Below are 12,539 nucleotides of genomic sequence, written 5' to 3'. Positions count from 1 at the left end.
AAAATGTTAGAAGATTTTCTGAAACCACCAACCTTTAGCAATGTTTTCAGACCTCCTACATTTTCCACTGCCTTTGTCAGCAATCAGAGATGACCTCCACACTGAGGCCAGTCTTCCACTCCCCTTACCCTTTTCCTTTTTCTCTTTCCCTCCTTTCCTCATCCAGTAACCCCAGTGGGCCTCCATTGTCTCCAAGTCAACTTTCCTCCTCATCTACAACTCCTCCATACCAGCCCTGAACACCTGTTAACGTAAGTGACATTCTATTCTATATGTCTTTACTTTTTATTTTTTTTTATTTTATTTTATTTTTGAGACAGAATCTCTCTCTGTTGCCCAGGCTGGAGTGCAGTGGCATCATCTTCGCTCACTGCAACCTCTGCCACCCGGGTTCAAGTGATTCTCCTGCCTCAGCCTCCCCAAATGGCTGGAACTACAAGTGCCCACCACCATACCTGGCTAGTTTTTGTATTTTTAGTAGAGACGGGGTTTCACCATGTTGGCCAAGGCTGGTCTCAATCTCCTGACCTCAGGTGATTTGCCTGCCTTGGCCTCCCAAAGTGTTGGGATTACAGGTGTTAATCAGCATGCCTGGTTCATTATTTACTATTTATAAGAATATGAACTTACTACTTGTGTAACATTTATCCCTGTATTTTAGATGGGAGTTACTGAGGTGGTATGAGGTTTGGTGTCTACCTCCAGCGTCTCAGGGAAATTGCCAAGTTGTTCAGATTCTCAGCTATGTTATGTGAGGTTGTTTGTCAGCTTCATAGTTTGCTACTATGAAATAGAGGAAATTTTTTTTCTTTTTTTCTTCTTAACATCTCCTTGAAATTGTTTTAAAGGAAAGAGGCTTTTTTTGCTTTTTGCTTTTTTTTTTTTTTGAGATGGAGTCTCACTCTGTCACCCAGGCTGGAGTGTAATGGCACGATCTCGGCTCACTGCAACCTCCGCCTCCCGGGTTCAAGCGATTCTCCTGCCTCAGCCTCCCGAGTAGCTGGGATTACAGGCACGTGCCACCATGCCCAGCTAATTTTTGTACTTTCGGTAGAGACAGGGTTTCACCATCGTGGCCAGGCTGGTCTCGAACTCCTGACCTCGTGATTCACCCGCCTTGGCCTCCCAAAGTGCTGGGATTACAGATGTGAGCCACAGCACCCAGCTTATAAAGGGATTTTTTTTTTTTTTTTTAAAGACAGGGTTTCACCCTGTTGATCAGGCTGGTCTTGAACTCCCGACCTCAGGTTGATCCGCCCGCCTTGGCCTCCAAAGTGCTTGGATTACAGGCATGAGTCACTGCGCCCTGCCATAAAGGGGATTTTTTAAATAAATAGAAATAGATTCAGGCTGAGCGTTGTGGCTCACGCCTGCAATCCTAGCACTTTGGGAGGCCAAGGTGGGTAGATTGTCTGAGCTTAGGAGTTTGAGACCACCCTTGGCAACATGGTGAAACCCCATCTCTACTAAAATACAAAAAAAAAAAAAAAAAACTAGCTGAGCATGGTGGTGAGTGCCTGTAGTCCCAGCTACTTGGGAGGCTGAGGCATGAGAATTGCTTGAGCCTGGGAGGCGGAAGTTGCAGTGAGCTAACATTGAGCCACTGCCAGCCTGGGTGACAGGGAGAAACTCTGTCTCTAAAAAGAAAAAAAAGAAATAGATTCACTCAGAGGAGGGGGACCCACTGTTAGTAAAATATGTCTAGTATCAGACGCTTTTTGACCTCCTAATGGCCTATCAAACTGCAGGTCTTTTGGCTTTGTGATATATTCAATTCCACATTTAAGAATTGAAGACTTTTTATTTATTTTATTCATTTAAGAATTGAAGACTTTTTATATCCCCATTATGTGCCAAGTACTGGGTGAGACACTAGGTGGCTGAGGTGAACAAACCCCTGTTCCCATGATTTCACAGTGGATGTTGGAATTTAGTGCCATTTAGCTTCATTCAATTCTACAGTAGTCCCAAGATTTTCCAAGATGATCCTGTCCTCTAGTGTCCTGTTGATTCAACTTCAGAATATATCCCAGACTCTGTCCCTCTTCACGCCTCCTGCTGCCACCCTGGATTCATCTGCCATCGTCTCTCACCTCGATTATCTCAGTAGTCTCCTAACTGGTTTTCTTTTTTCCATGCTTACCTCCTTCAATCTACTCTCTTTCTGTCTCTTTTTTTTTTTAAGATGGAGTCTTGCTCTGTTGCCAAGGCTGGAGTGCAATGCTGCAATCTAGGCTCACTGCAACTTCCACCTCCCAGGTTCAAGAGATTCTCCTGCCTCAGCCTCCCTAGTAGCTGGGATTACAGGCATGAGCCACCATGCCTGGCTAATTTTTGGTGTTTTTTTATTAGAGACAGGGTTTCACCATAGTGGCCAGGCTGGTCTTGAACTCCTGTCCTTAAGTGATCTGCCTGCCTTGGCCTCCCAAAGTGTTGGGATTACAGGAGTGAGCCACTGCGCCTGGCCAGTCTACTCTCAATACAACAGCTAGAACAATTCTTTTACAGTGGAGTTAAGATCATGTTTACCCCTCTGTTCAAACTCTTCAGTGGCTTTGTTTTCTACATGATCTGGCCCCCTGCTACCTGTCTCACTGTGCTTCCTGCTGCTCTCCTGCTCTTACTCCTCTTTATAAACACTGAGCTCATGGTGTTTCCTTTAGCATGCCAGGCAAGCTTGACCCTGTCCTGTCTCTGAGCCTTGCTGTTCCCTCTGCCTGGGACATTCTTTCCTAGTGTCTGTATGGCTCACTCTGTGCTTTGGATTTTGGTTCAAAAGGGCCTCCAGGCTGCTCTACGACATTGATCACTACTTGTGGAGGTCTGTCCTGCAGATCTTGACTCAGCAATGGATGAATGAAATATGCTGTTACATACAGAATACAGTGTAAAAGTTGGGCTGGGGGTCCTCAGCTGCTTTTAGAAGATGATTGCAGGTAATTGACTATAACTCCTTGTTCCTTCTCGCATTTATTCAGTGTAGAGGTAATGACAGAGGTTTTAAGTCAACATGCTTGTAGATAATTAACATGGTTAAAAGAGTGATTTTATGAATGATAAAAATTTGTGATTCTGGGGCCCAGAATAAACACCATTAACAAGTAATTCTTTTTCAACCTCCCCCGAAGAGGGCCATCTAGCACAAAGTTTACTTGAGTAAACAGAGTAGAGACAAAGGAATGTGGGGTAAACAGACTTAGCTGGGGAGGCTTTTATTATCTTAATCGTCACCTTATGACTTAAAGTTCTAAGGTAAGAACTGGCTGTCTTCAGCCTGGCTCATGAAAACTTTTCAGCTTTTCAAAAGATTTGAGACTGTAATCTATAACTTCCCTAATATTTCCCTTAATATTTTACCAGCCACCCTGAGTGAATCTCAACACTGCCCTACATAAAATATATCCTTAATTCATATTTCCTATTTGATGTCTGACTCCCCCTTGTCCTTCACTAAAATGTAAACTCCATAACGGAAGGGATTTTTTCTGTTTTGTTCTGTTGTATCCCTAAATACCTAGAAGGTGCTCAGTAAATATTTGTTGACTGAATGAATAAATCAGCCTATTGTTGAATCAGTCAATGTCCTCTGTAGAAGGGACTTCTCATACCAGTGGTGCATAGCTGTATGATAGGTGGTGTAGGGAGTGACATGGTCAGAATGGCTCTGTCTGTGTGGAACAGTTTTGCTTAGCATAATTCCATCAGGCTCCTATTGGGGTTAAATCACAGTTTTAGCCTTATTGGTATCACTCTTTAATCATAAAGCCAGAGGATGTTAAGATTGGAATTGATCTGGGAGACAATTCAGTCTGTTTTTCTCATGATTGATGTGAGAATAACCAAGGCTAGAGAAAGTAAGTTGATTATTCACAATTGTAAAGCTGTAGGGGTCAACCTGAAATTAGGCTTCTGACATCAGCTTCTGTAGCCTTTCCTACATGTGTTCTCCCCTGACTGGGACAGTTCATGAACTTTCAGGTTTGACAATTTTCTCTCCAGTCTCTACACAGGAGATTTTATTTGGACATTCTGGGTAGCATAGATGGACGATGACCCTGCAATGTGTGGAAAATCCCAAAAGTTGACTGGTGTGAATGGAAACTACCCCAGATGTGTCAGGAGCACCATAGGCACACTCACTCCTCCATTCGCTGGAGCTGTGTAGGATGGAAAGGAAACCCAAATCAAGACCCTTTGCTGCTTCAGTTCTTTTATTGCATGTCACAGTCCAATGTGTCTCCATTTAAAGTCAGATTTTTTGATGAATGGTCAGACCAGCAGCAGGCCCTTTGGGTCAGAAGTCTTGATCTCACCCACTGTTCATTTTCTTGATGGACTTCCTTACTTCAGGCATTTGTGTGTAGCTGGTCTATTGTGGGGTTGTCAGAGGGGTGTAGAGCCCTCTCTTTTTGAGACAGTGGATTCTCCCCATGCAGCATGTCCTGAAGCTGGCCTGTCTCCATCCTCTTTATAAGTGTGTGAGGTCTTTTGTTAAGACCGGTAAAGTGAGAGAGGACTCCTAAAGAGAGAAAAACTCCTCCAGCATTTGCTGAAACATGTTTGTGAACTGAGCAAGATGTAATTGGATGGCATGAAAAAGACTAAAGTTTCTTTAATTTCTTGCCATCTGGTTTGTGATATATGGTGCCTTAAATTGAGTTTAGAAGGCACTTTGATCATAGGTCAAGAAGTGTCATATACATATATTTTTAAGATGGGAGTTTTGCTCTGTTGTCCAGGCTGGAGTGTAGTGTGTGATCTCAGCTCACTGCAATGTTTGCCTCCCGGGTTCAAGTGATTCTCCTGCCACAGCCTTCCAAGTAGCTGGGATCATGGGCACCTGCCACCATGCCTGGCTAATTTTTGTATTTTTAGTACACACGGGGTTTTACCATGTTGGCCAGGCTGGTCTCGAGCTCCTGACCTCAAACGATCTGCCCACCTCAGCTTCCCAAAGTGGTGGGATTACAGGCATGAGCCACTGTGCCCAGCCGAAGGTGTCATATTTAATTCTACTCCCTGTGGCCTCTCTTACAATACCAATCATGCATGGAGCCCATGGTTTTATTGCATGTAGTTTTACTGAAACAAAGGCTCTAGACTTTCATAGTTTGTACTGATATATTCTAGTATGCACCTGAAATATACTCTGAGGATGCTGACTTGCAGGTAACCATTTCTGGGTCAAGATAATTTCAAGTCTTTTGAGTATAGTAGCCATACCACTTTAGAGAGCTTCATTTTGGTTTGGTTACAAAATTTATTTCAGCTTAGTTTTCTTAGATTAAGTGGGCAAAATAAGAAAGAACAGAAGCCTTTGGGAGGCTGAGGCAGGTGGATCACAAGGTCAGGAGTTTGAGACCAGCGTGACCAACATGATGAAATCCGGTCTCTACTAAAAATACAAAAATTAGCTGAGCGTGATGTTGTGTACTTGTAATCCCCGCTACTTGGGAGGCCGAGGCAGGTAAATTGCTTAACCCAGAAGCCAGAGATTGCAGGGAGCCAAGATTGTGCCATTGTACTCCATCCAGCCTGGGCAACAGAGCAAGACTCTTGTTTTTGGGGCGGGGCGGGGGAAGAAATAACTAGATATTGAGCCACCAGAAAACAAATATCACACTGTTTATATTCTGTTTAAAAACAACTAGCTATGCTTTATACTCACTAAATATTGTTGAATGAATGATGAGATGCTGAATGGGGGTGCCAGTGAATATGAAGGGGAAGTGAGGTTTTGAGAAATATTTAGGAGATAAAAAATCAATACAGCTTATTGTTGACACAGTGAACAGAAATAGGAGTAGGACAGAAGGAGGACTGTAGGATGCCCTTTAGGTTTCTAGTTCAGGTATCTTGGTGCATGGCAGCGCCATTAACTGAGACAGAGAAAGTGGAGATCCAAAGAACATACTTTGCCAGGGAGAAGGAATTAATCTTTGGACATCAGATGCTCAGGACATCCAGGTAGAGATGTCTAAAAGGTAGTTGGACAGACAGAGCTCAGTGGCATCATATCTAGATTCCTGGTAATTAGAATTCCAGAGTCATCAGCTCGCGTGGGCTCTCCTATAAAGGGTATGTCATGAGGAGGGCAGGGATAGATATCACATGGCGTTCATTTCCAATACATTTTGGATCTAGAGAAAAGGCAAAGGTAAACTAGGTGTATGGACAGTTTGCATCAGTCAGGTCATCCCATGACCATGGAGAATTTTTTCTGCAAAAGCTGATGGGCTCAAATGAAGGCTTGCCTTACCTGTTCCTCTGGCCACCAACCTCTTTGTTAGTTGGGTTGACTGGGGCAGCTGTGGAGGCTTCTTCTCTCCCAGACTCCTTGCTAACATTGGAACATTTGTCACCTTTTAACTCTGTTGGTGATTCATATTTGCATTTATCTTTTTATTTTATTTTATTTTATTTATTTTTGAGACAGAATTTCGCTCTTGTTGCCCAGGCTGGAGTGCAATGGCATGATCTCAGCTCACTGCAACCTCTGCCTCCCAGGTTCAAGTGATTCTCCTGCCTCAGCCTCCCAAGTAGCTGGGATTACAGGCATGGGCCATGACACCTGACTAATTGTGTATTTTTAGTAGAGACAGGGTTTCTCAATGTGGCCAGGCTGGTCTCAAACTCCCAACCTGAGGTGATCCACCCATGTCAGCCTCCCAAAGTGCTGGGATTACAGGTGTGAGCCACCATGCCCGGCTATCTTTTTATTTTTATTTATTTATTTATTTATTTATTTTTTTTTTTTTTGAGACGGAGTTTCGCTCTTGATACCCAGGCTGGAGCGCAATGGCGCGATCTCGGCTCACCGCAATCTCCGCCTCCTGGGTTCAGGCAATTCTTCTGCCTCAGCCTCCTGAGTAGCTAGGATTACAGGCACGCACCACCGTGCCCAGCTAATTTTTTGTATTAGTGGAGACGGGGTTTCACCATGTTGACCAGGATGGTCTCGATCTCTTGACCTCGTGATCCACCCGCCTCGGCCTCCCAAAGTGCTGGGATTACAGGCTTGAGCCACCGCGCCCGGCCCTTATTTATTTATTTATTTTTTATTTATTTTTTTTTTTGAGATGGAGTTTCACTCGTTACCCAGGCTAGAGTGCAATGGCGCAATCTCGGCTCACCGCAACCTCCACCTCCTGGGTTCAGGCAATTCTCCTGCCTCAGCCTCCTGAGTAGCTGGGATTACAGGCACACACCACCATGCCCAGCTAATTTTTTGTATTTTTAGTAGAGACAGGGTTTCACCATGTTGACCAGGATGGTCTCGTTCTCTTGACCTCGTGTTCCACCCGCCTCAGCCTCCCAAAGTGCTGGGATTACAGGTGTGAGCCACCATGCCCAGCTATCTTTTTATTTTTTTAAGAGACAAAGTCTCATCCTATTGTCTGTGCCGGAGTGCAATGGCACAATCATAGCTCAGTGCAGGCTCAACCTCCTAGGCTCAAGTGATCCTCCCACCTCAGCCTCCCAAGTAAGTGGGATCACAGGTACATTCCATCAAGCCCAGCTAATTTTTTAGTTTTTGTAGAGATGGTCTCTCTGTGTTGCCCAGGCTGATCTTGAACTACTGGGCTTAAGTGATCTTCTCAACTTGGCTTTCCAAAGTGTTGGGATTACAAGTGTGAGCCAACATGTTTGCATTTATCTAGTTGAGGCCACAGGTAGGTAGGAGGGCCTAGTTGTCGTTGGTGTTTTGTTAGAGCAATAAGTCTCTGACGCAAGGGCTAGACAATGGATTAATTTTTTTTTTTTTTTTTTTGAGACCGAGTTTCGCTCTTGTTACCCAGGCTGGAGTGCAATGGCGCGATCTCGGCTCACCGCAACCTCCGCCTCCTGGGTTCAGGCAATTCTCCTGCCTCAGCCTCCCGAGTAGCTGGGATTACAGGCACGTGCCACCATGCCCAGCTAATTTTTTGTATTTTTAGTAGAGACGGGGTTTCACCACGTTGACCAGGATGGTCTCGATCTCTTGACCTCGTGATCCACCCACCTCAGCCTCCCAAAGTGCTGGGATTACAGGCTTGAACCACCGCGCCCGGCCCAACAATGGATTAATTTTATTAAATTTAAAAAATTATTAATAAATTCATTAAATATTGTTAAATATTATAAAATTTATTAAGTATTATGGGTTCTTTTATGCCCCAAAGCAAAACCCCTTACCAGCCCTGAAAATAGATAGCTTCCCTTTTCCTTTTACCTTTTCTCTTTTTGTCTGGGGAAGGGAAACCACAGGAGTATCAGTGAAAAAGCACTTGTAGCTGGATATGATGGCTCACACCTGTAATCCCAGCACTTTGGGAGGCCAAGGTGGGTACATCACCTGAGGTCAGGGGTTCGAGACCAGCCTGGCCAACATGGTGAAACCCTATCTCTACTAAAAATTCAAAAAATTAGGTGAGTGTGGTGGCGCATGCCTGTAGTCCCAGCTACTCAGGAGGCTGAGGCAGGAGAATTGCTTGAACCCAGGAGGTGGAAGTTGCATTGAGCCGAGATCATACCATTGCACTCCAGCCTGGGCAACAGAGTAAGACTTCCTCTTAAAAAAAAAAAAAAAAAAAGCACTTGTGCTGAAAGTGGTCTTAAAGTATTAATTATTTGTAATTTTGGGCACAGTGGCTCATGCTTGTAATCCCAGCACTTTGAGAGGCCAAGGCAGGCATATCACTTGAGGTCAGGAGTTTGAGACTAGCCTGGTCAACATGGTCAAACCTTGTCTCTACAAAAAAATACAAAAATCAGCCCGCTATGGTGGCAGGCTCCTGTAATCCTAGCTCTACTTGGGAGGCTGAGGCAGGAGAATTGCTTGAACCCAGGAGGTGGAGATTGCAGTGAACCGAGATTGTGCCACTGCACTCCAACCTGGCGCCTGGCGACAAAACAAGACTCTGTCTCAAAAAAAAAAAAATTAATAATTGAGTCCTTCCTTCCTTCCTTCCTCCCTCCCTCCCTCCCTTCCTTCCTTCCCCTCCTTCCTTTCCTCCTTTCCTCCTCCCCTCCCATCCCCTCCCCTTCCCCCTCCCTCTCCTTCCCCCTTCCTGTTCCCCCCTCCCCCTTCCCCCTTCCCCCTCCCACTTTTCTCCTCCCTCTCCCCCTCCCCCTCCTTCTTCCCCCTCCCCTCCCCTCCCCTCTACTCTCCCTCCCCCTCCTTTTCCACTTCCCCTTCCCGCTCCCCTTCCCCTTGTTGCCTAGGCTGAAGTTTTGCTCTTGTTGCCTAGGCTGGAGTACAATGGCATGATCTCAACTCACTGACCATTGCTTTCTGGGTTCAAGTGACTCTCCTGCCTCAGCCTCCTGAGTAGCTAGGATTACAGACATGTGCCACCATGCCCGGCTAATTTATGTATTTTTAGTAGAGACAGGGTTTCACCAAATTGGTCAGGCTGGTCTCAAACTCCTGACCTCAGGTGATCCACCTGCCTCGGCCTTTCAAAGTGCTGGGATTACAGGTGTGAGGCATCCCACCTGGCCTGATGATTGAGTTTCTTATTATATCTGTGTTTCTGCAGAATTTTAGTGGCTGAAGAAAGTATATGAGTGTTAATTTTGTTTTTTATGAAAGAAGTAATTTTCATATAATTTCTTGCCAGTCATGGGAAGGAAAAGTCAAGAGATTTTGTCCACAATGATAGGAATTACTGTTACATAACAGGATGACTCTGTGAATGCTTTTAGGAAAAAACCCAGGTCATATCATGACTGTTTTACTAGCTGTGAGACCACCATTGTACTGGCTACTGTAACATTTCTTGGTTTTCTTTCTAGACCTGAACTAGTTATTTGCTACTTCCCTCCTGGAATGGCTAGTAAAATAAACACTAAAGGTAAGAGATTACATGTACTTCTTATTAAATTTCACTACATTAAGACATTCTTTATCAGCATTCCAGAAATCATAGAGAATCATTGGCCAATATCTTTGTGGGACTTGCAGTTAGTTTCTTGGCTTTTTAAGGTATTTTATTTAATGGACCTTTCTTTTCCTTTTTTTTAAAAAAAAAAAAAAAATTCATTGGAAGTGTCACTTTTGCAGTCCCACTTCATTCATGTTTCCATGGCTTTTTTGAGCCTCCCTGTGGAGGATTAGACTACCAGTTTGATTTTGCAGGTTTCTTTGAAAAGAGCCAAACTGTATGAATTTTAATACTCTGCTTCTAGAAAGGATCTCCTTCCGTATGTTTTTTCCTACAATATACTAAAGTAATTCTGTGCCTGTTTTACAGCTTTGCAGTCCCCTAAAAGACCATGAAGCCCTGAGAGGAATGAAAAGGTTCCTGAAATTGAGGTCACTGTGGAAGGTAAGGGCCAGTCCTTGGCATGTTTCTGTTGATTCTCCATTCAATAATTATGTCAGTTCTCTAGCTATATGTTTATACAGATGTAGTTAACCAAACTAGTTTTACATGTGAACAGATGCCTGTGATAAAGCTAAATTTCTAAATGTTTTTAATTGAAATTTTGAAAATCATTAACAGTAAATAAATAACATGGATCACATCATAAACTGCACTCAAATCCCTAAAATGTTTTTCCTTTATTACAGCAAATAGGGGTCCAGAGGGTCACGTGGAATGTTTCTTCATCTTCTGTCTTCTTTGTTTTTTCTGTTATTTTAAGGAAAGAAAGTTTAGGGATAGTTTAAACAGCTGTGCCTGGAATGAAAGTATTTCATACAATACCTGTAATATACTTCCTTCTCTCCATGCCCATGGGGTCTGCAGGGTTCTCATCTTTGCATGTTTACAGTATTAAAATACTTCATACAATACCAAAGACTAGTTCCCAACCAACCATCAAATGTGAGTATTTTTTCCGTCTTCTCATAAATGCAAAAGGAAATAACTGCATTAGGATCGTTCTTTTTTTTTTTTTTTTTTTGAGACAGATTGGGACTCTAGGAATAATCTTACCAGGAATAACTTGAGGATTATTTGCTACTGCAGCCCGTTGTGATTTTCCAAATAGGGAGATGCCTGTTTTTCTCACATAAAAATGATTGAGCAGGTAGACTGAGGCTGACATTGGTTCAGTAGCTCCAAGATGGTATGAGTGGCTTCCCTGTGCTTCTCTTCACTTTCCTTTCTGGTGCACGGTGACTGAGGGAGCTCCTGTTATGTCTCCATCCAAACAGGACATACATAAGTAAAGAAAATGTAGCTTGAGAGCAGCCTGCACCCATGGTCTGGAAAAATAAGAGGCCTTTTTTGAATCCTAGCAGAATTTTGCATAAGTCTCTTGGTTTTAAAAAAGATGAGTTTTAAAATAATGAAGCACAAACTCTGAGGCCAAAGTGATAGGATTTAAATCTGTGCTCTGCCACTTAGGAAAATTCCTTAAGTTCTCTGTTCTTTAGGTCGAACACCTGTAAAATGGGAGGAGGAAAATAATATTTGACTCATGGTTTTTAAAAATTGATATGTTAAAGGCTGGGCGCAGTGGCTCACACTTGTAATCCTGGAACTTTGGGAGGCCAAGGCAGGTTCCAGGCCAACTTCCAGGTTCCCTTCACTGCCTGCTCTGCAGTGAAGGGTGAATTTGGAACTGATGGGCAGTCATTGGACCCTAGAAGTGGGTTCCTTAAATGCTTCCTCTGTCACCTGGTGCATTATTAAATGTTGTCAATACATGGTGCTAGAGGAACATTGTAAGAGGCTTTTCTTTCTGGTTGTGGTGTGCAAATCTCCACAGGCAGTGATCTTCTCCAGCACCAGGCTCCTATCCTGCACGGTGCTCAGCAGCACCCGGTGACCGGCAGTTTCTCTGCATTTGCCTGGGTGATTTTATAGTGAGACTGTTCATTAATAGCTTAAGGTACCATCCTAGATGGTGGATTTTCAGCAAATTTCAGAGGGCATGTTGCCAGCATGTTCCACCATGTGGTAATGCAGCAAATCTGTCATTGAATTACCCATGACGGTGCCCCCTAGAGAGGGTTTCTCCATGTTGGTCAGGCTGGTCTCGAACTCCGGACCTCAAGTGATCCACCTGACTCAGCCTCTCAAAGTGCTAGGATTACAGATGTGAGCTACCATACCCAGCTAGCTGTATTTCTTTATTGCCCTCCCTCTTTTTTTTTTTGAGCCCTAGTGAGGAATTCCTTCCTTGGTCACTCTGTCTCAATGTAGGGACAGTAGGAACAGTTACTGCTCATTGTATCAGCTGGACCTATGCTTTTTTTTTTTTTTTTTGAGACAGGGTCTCCCTCTGTTGCCCAGGCTAAAGTGCAGTGGTGAAATCATGGCTTGCTCAAGCAATCCTTTCACCTCATCCTCCCAAGTAGCTAGGATTAGAAACGTGTGCCACCACACCTGGCCTTTTTTTTTTTTTTTTTTGTAGAGACAGGGTCTCACTGTGTTTCTCAGGCTGGTCTGAAACTGCTGGCCTCAAGCAATCCTCTTGCCTTGGCTTCCCAAATTGCGGGAATTATAAGCATGAGCCACCATGCCCGGCCTCTGCTAGTCTTACGTTCTCTAGCGTTCTCTTTACTTATGTAGCTAATCTCTCATTACGGTGTTACCCTTATAGTT

At 43.8% G+C, this 12,539-nt stretch overlaps 1 long non-coding RNA gene across 2 annotated transcripts in view; it reads left to right on the top strand.

Moving 5' to 3' along the window:
* The window catches only part of LOC135274631 (uncharacterized), a 42,176-nt gene that overhangs the window by 14,842 nt on the left and 14,795 nt on the right, over positions 1-12,539 (top strand). For both annotated transcript variants that reach the window (XR_010342427.1, XR_010342426.1), the window contains 3 exons: positions 167-251; positions 9,778-9,836; positions 10,236-10,310. This is a non-coding gene — a long non-coding RNA (uncharacterized LOC135274631). The remainder of the gene's footprint in view (positions 1-166; positions 252-9,777; positions 9,837-10,235; positions 10,311-12,539) is intronic.

Source organism: Aotus nancymaae, unplaced genomic scaffold, assembly GCF_030222135.1.
Source record: "Aotus nancymaae isolate 86718 unplaced genomic scaffold, 86718_ANA_hifiasm-v0.15.2.pri h1tg000012l, whole genome shotgun sequence".
NCBI classification, from domain to species: Eukaryota; Metazoa; Chordata; class Mammalia; order Primates; family Aotidae; genus Aotus; species Aotus nancymaae.
The sequence above is the reverse complement of the archived record's forward strand: the minus strand, read 5'-3'. Positions and strand labels throughout refer to the sequence as shown.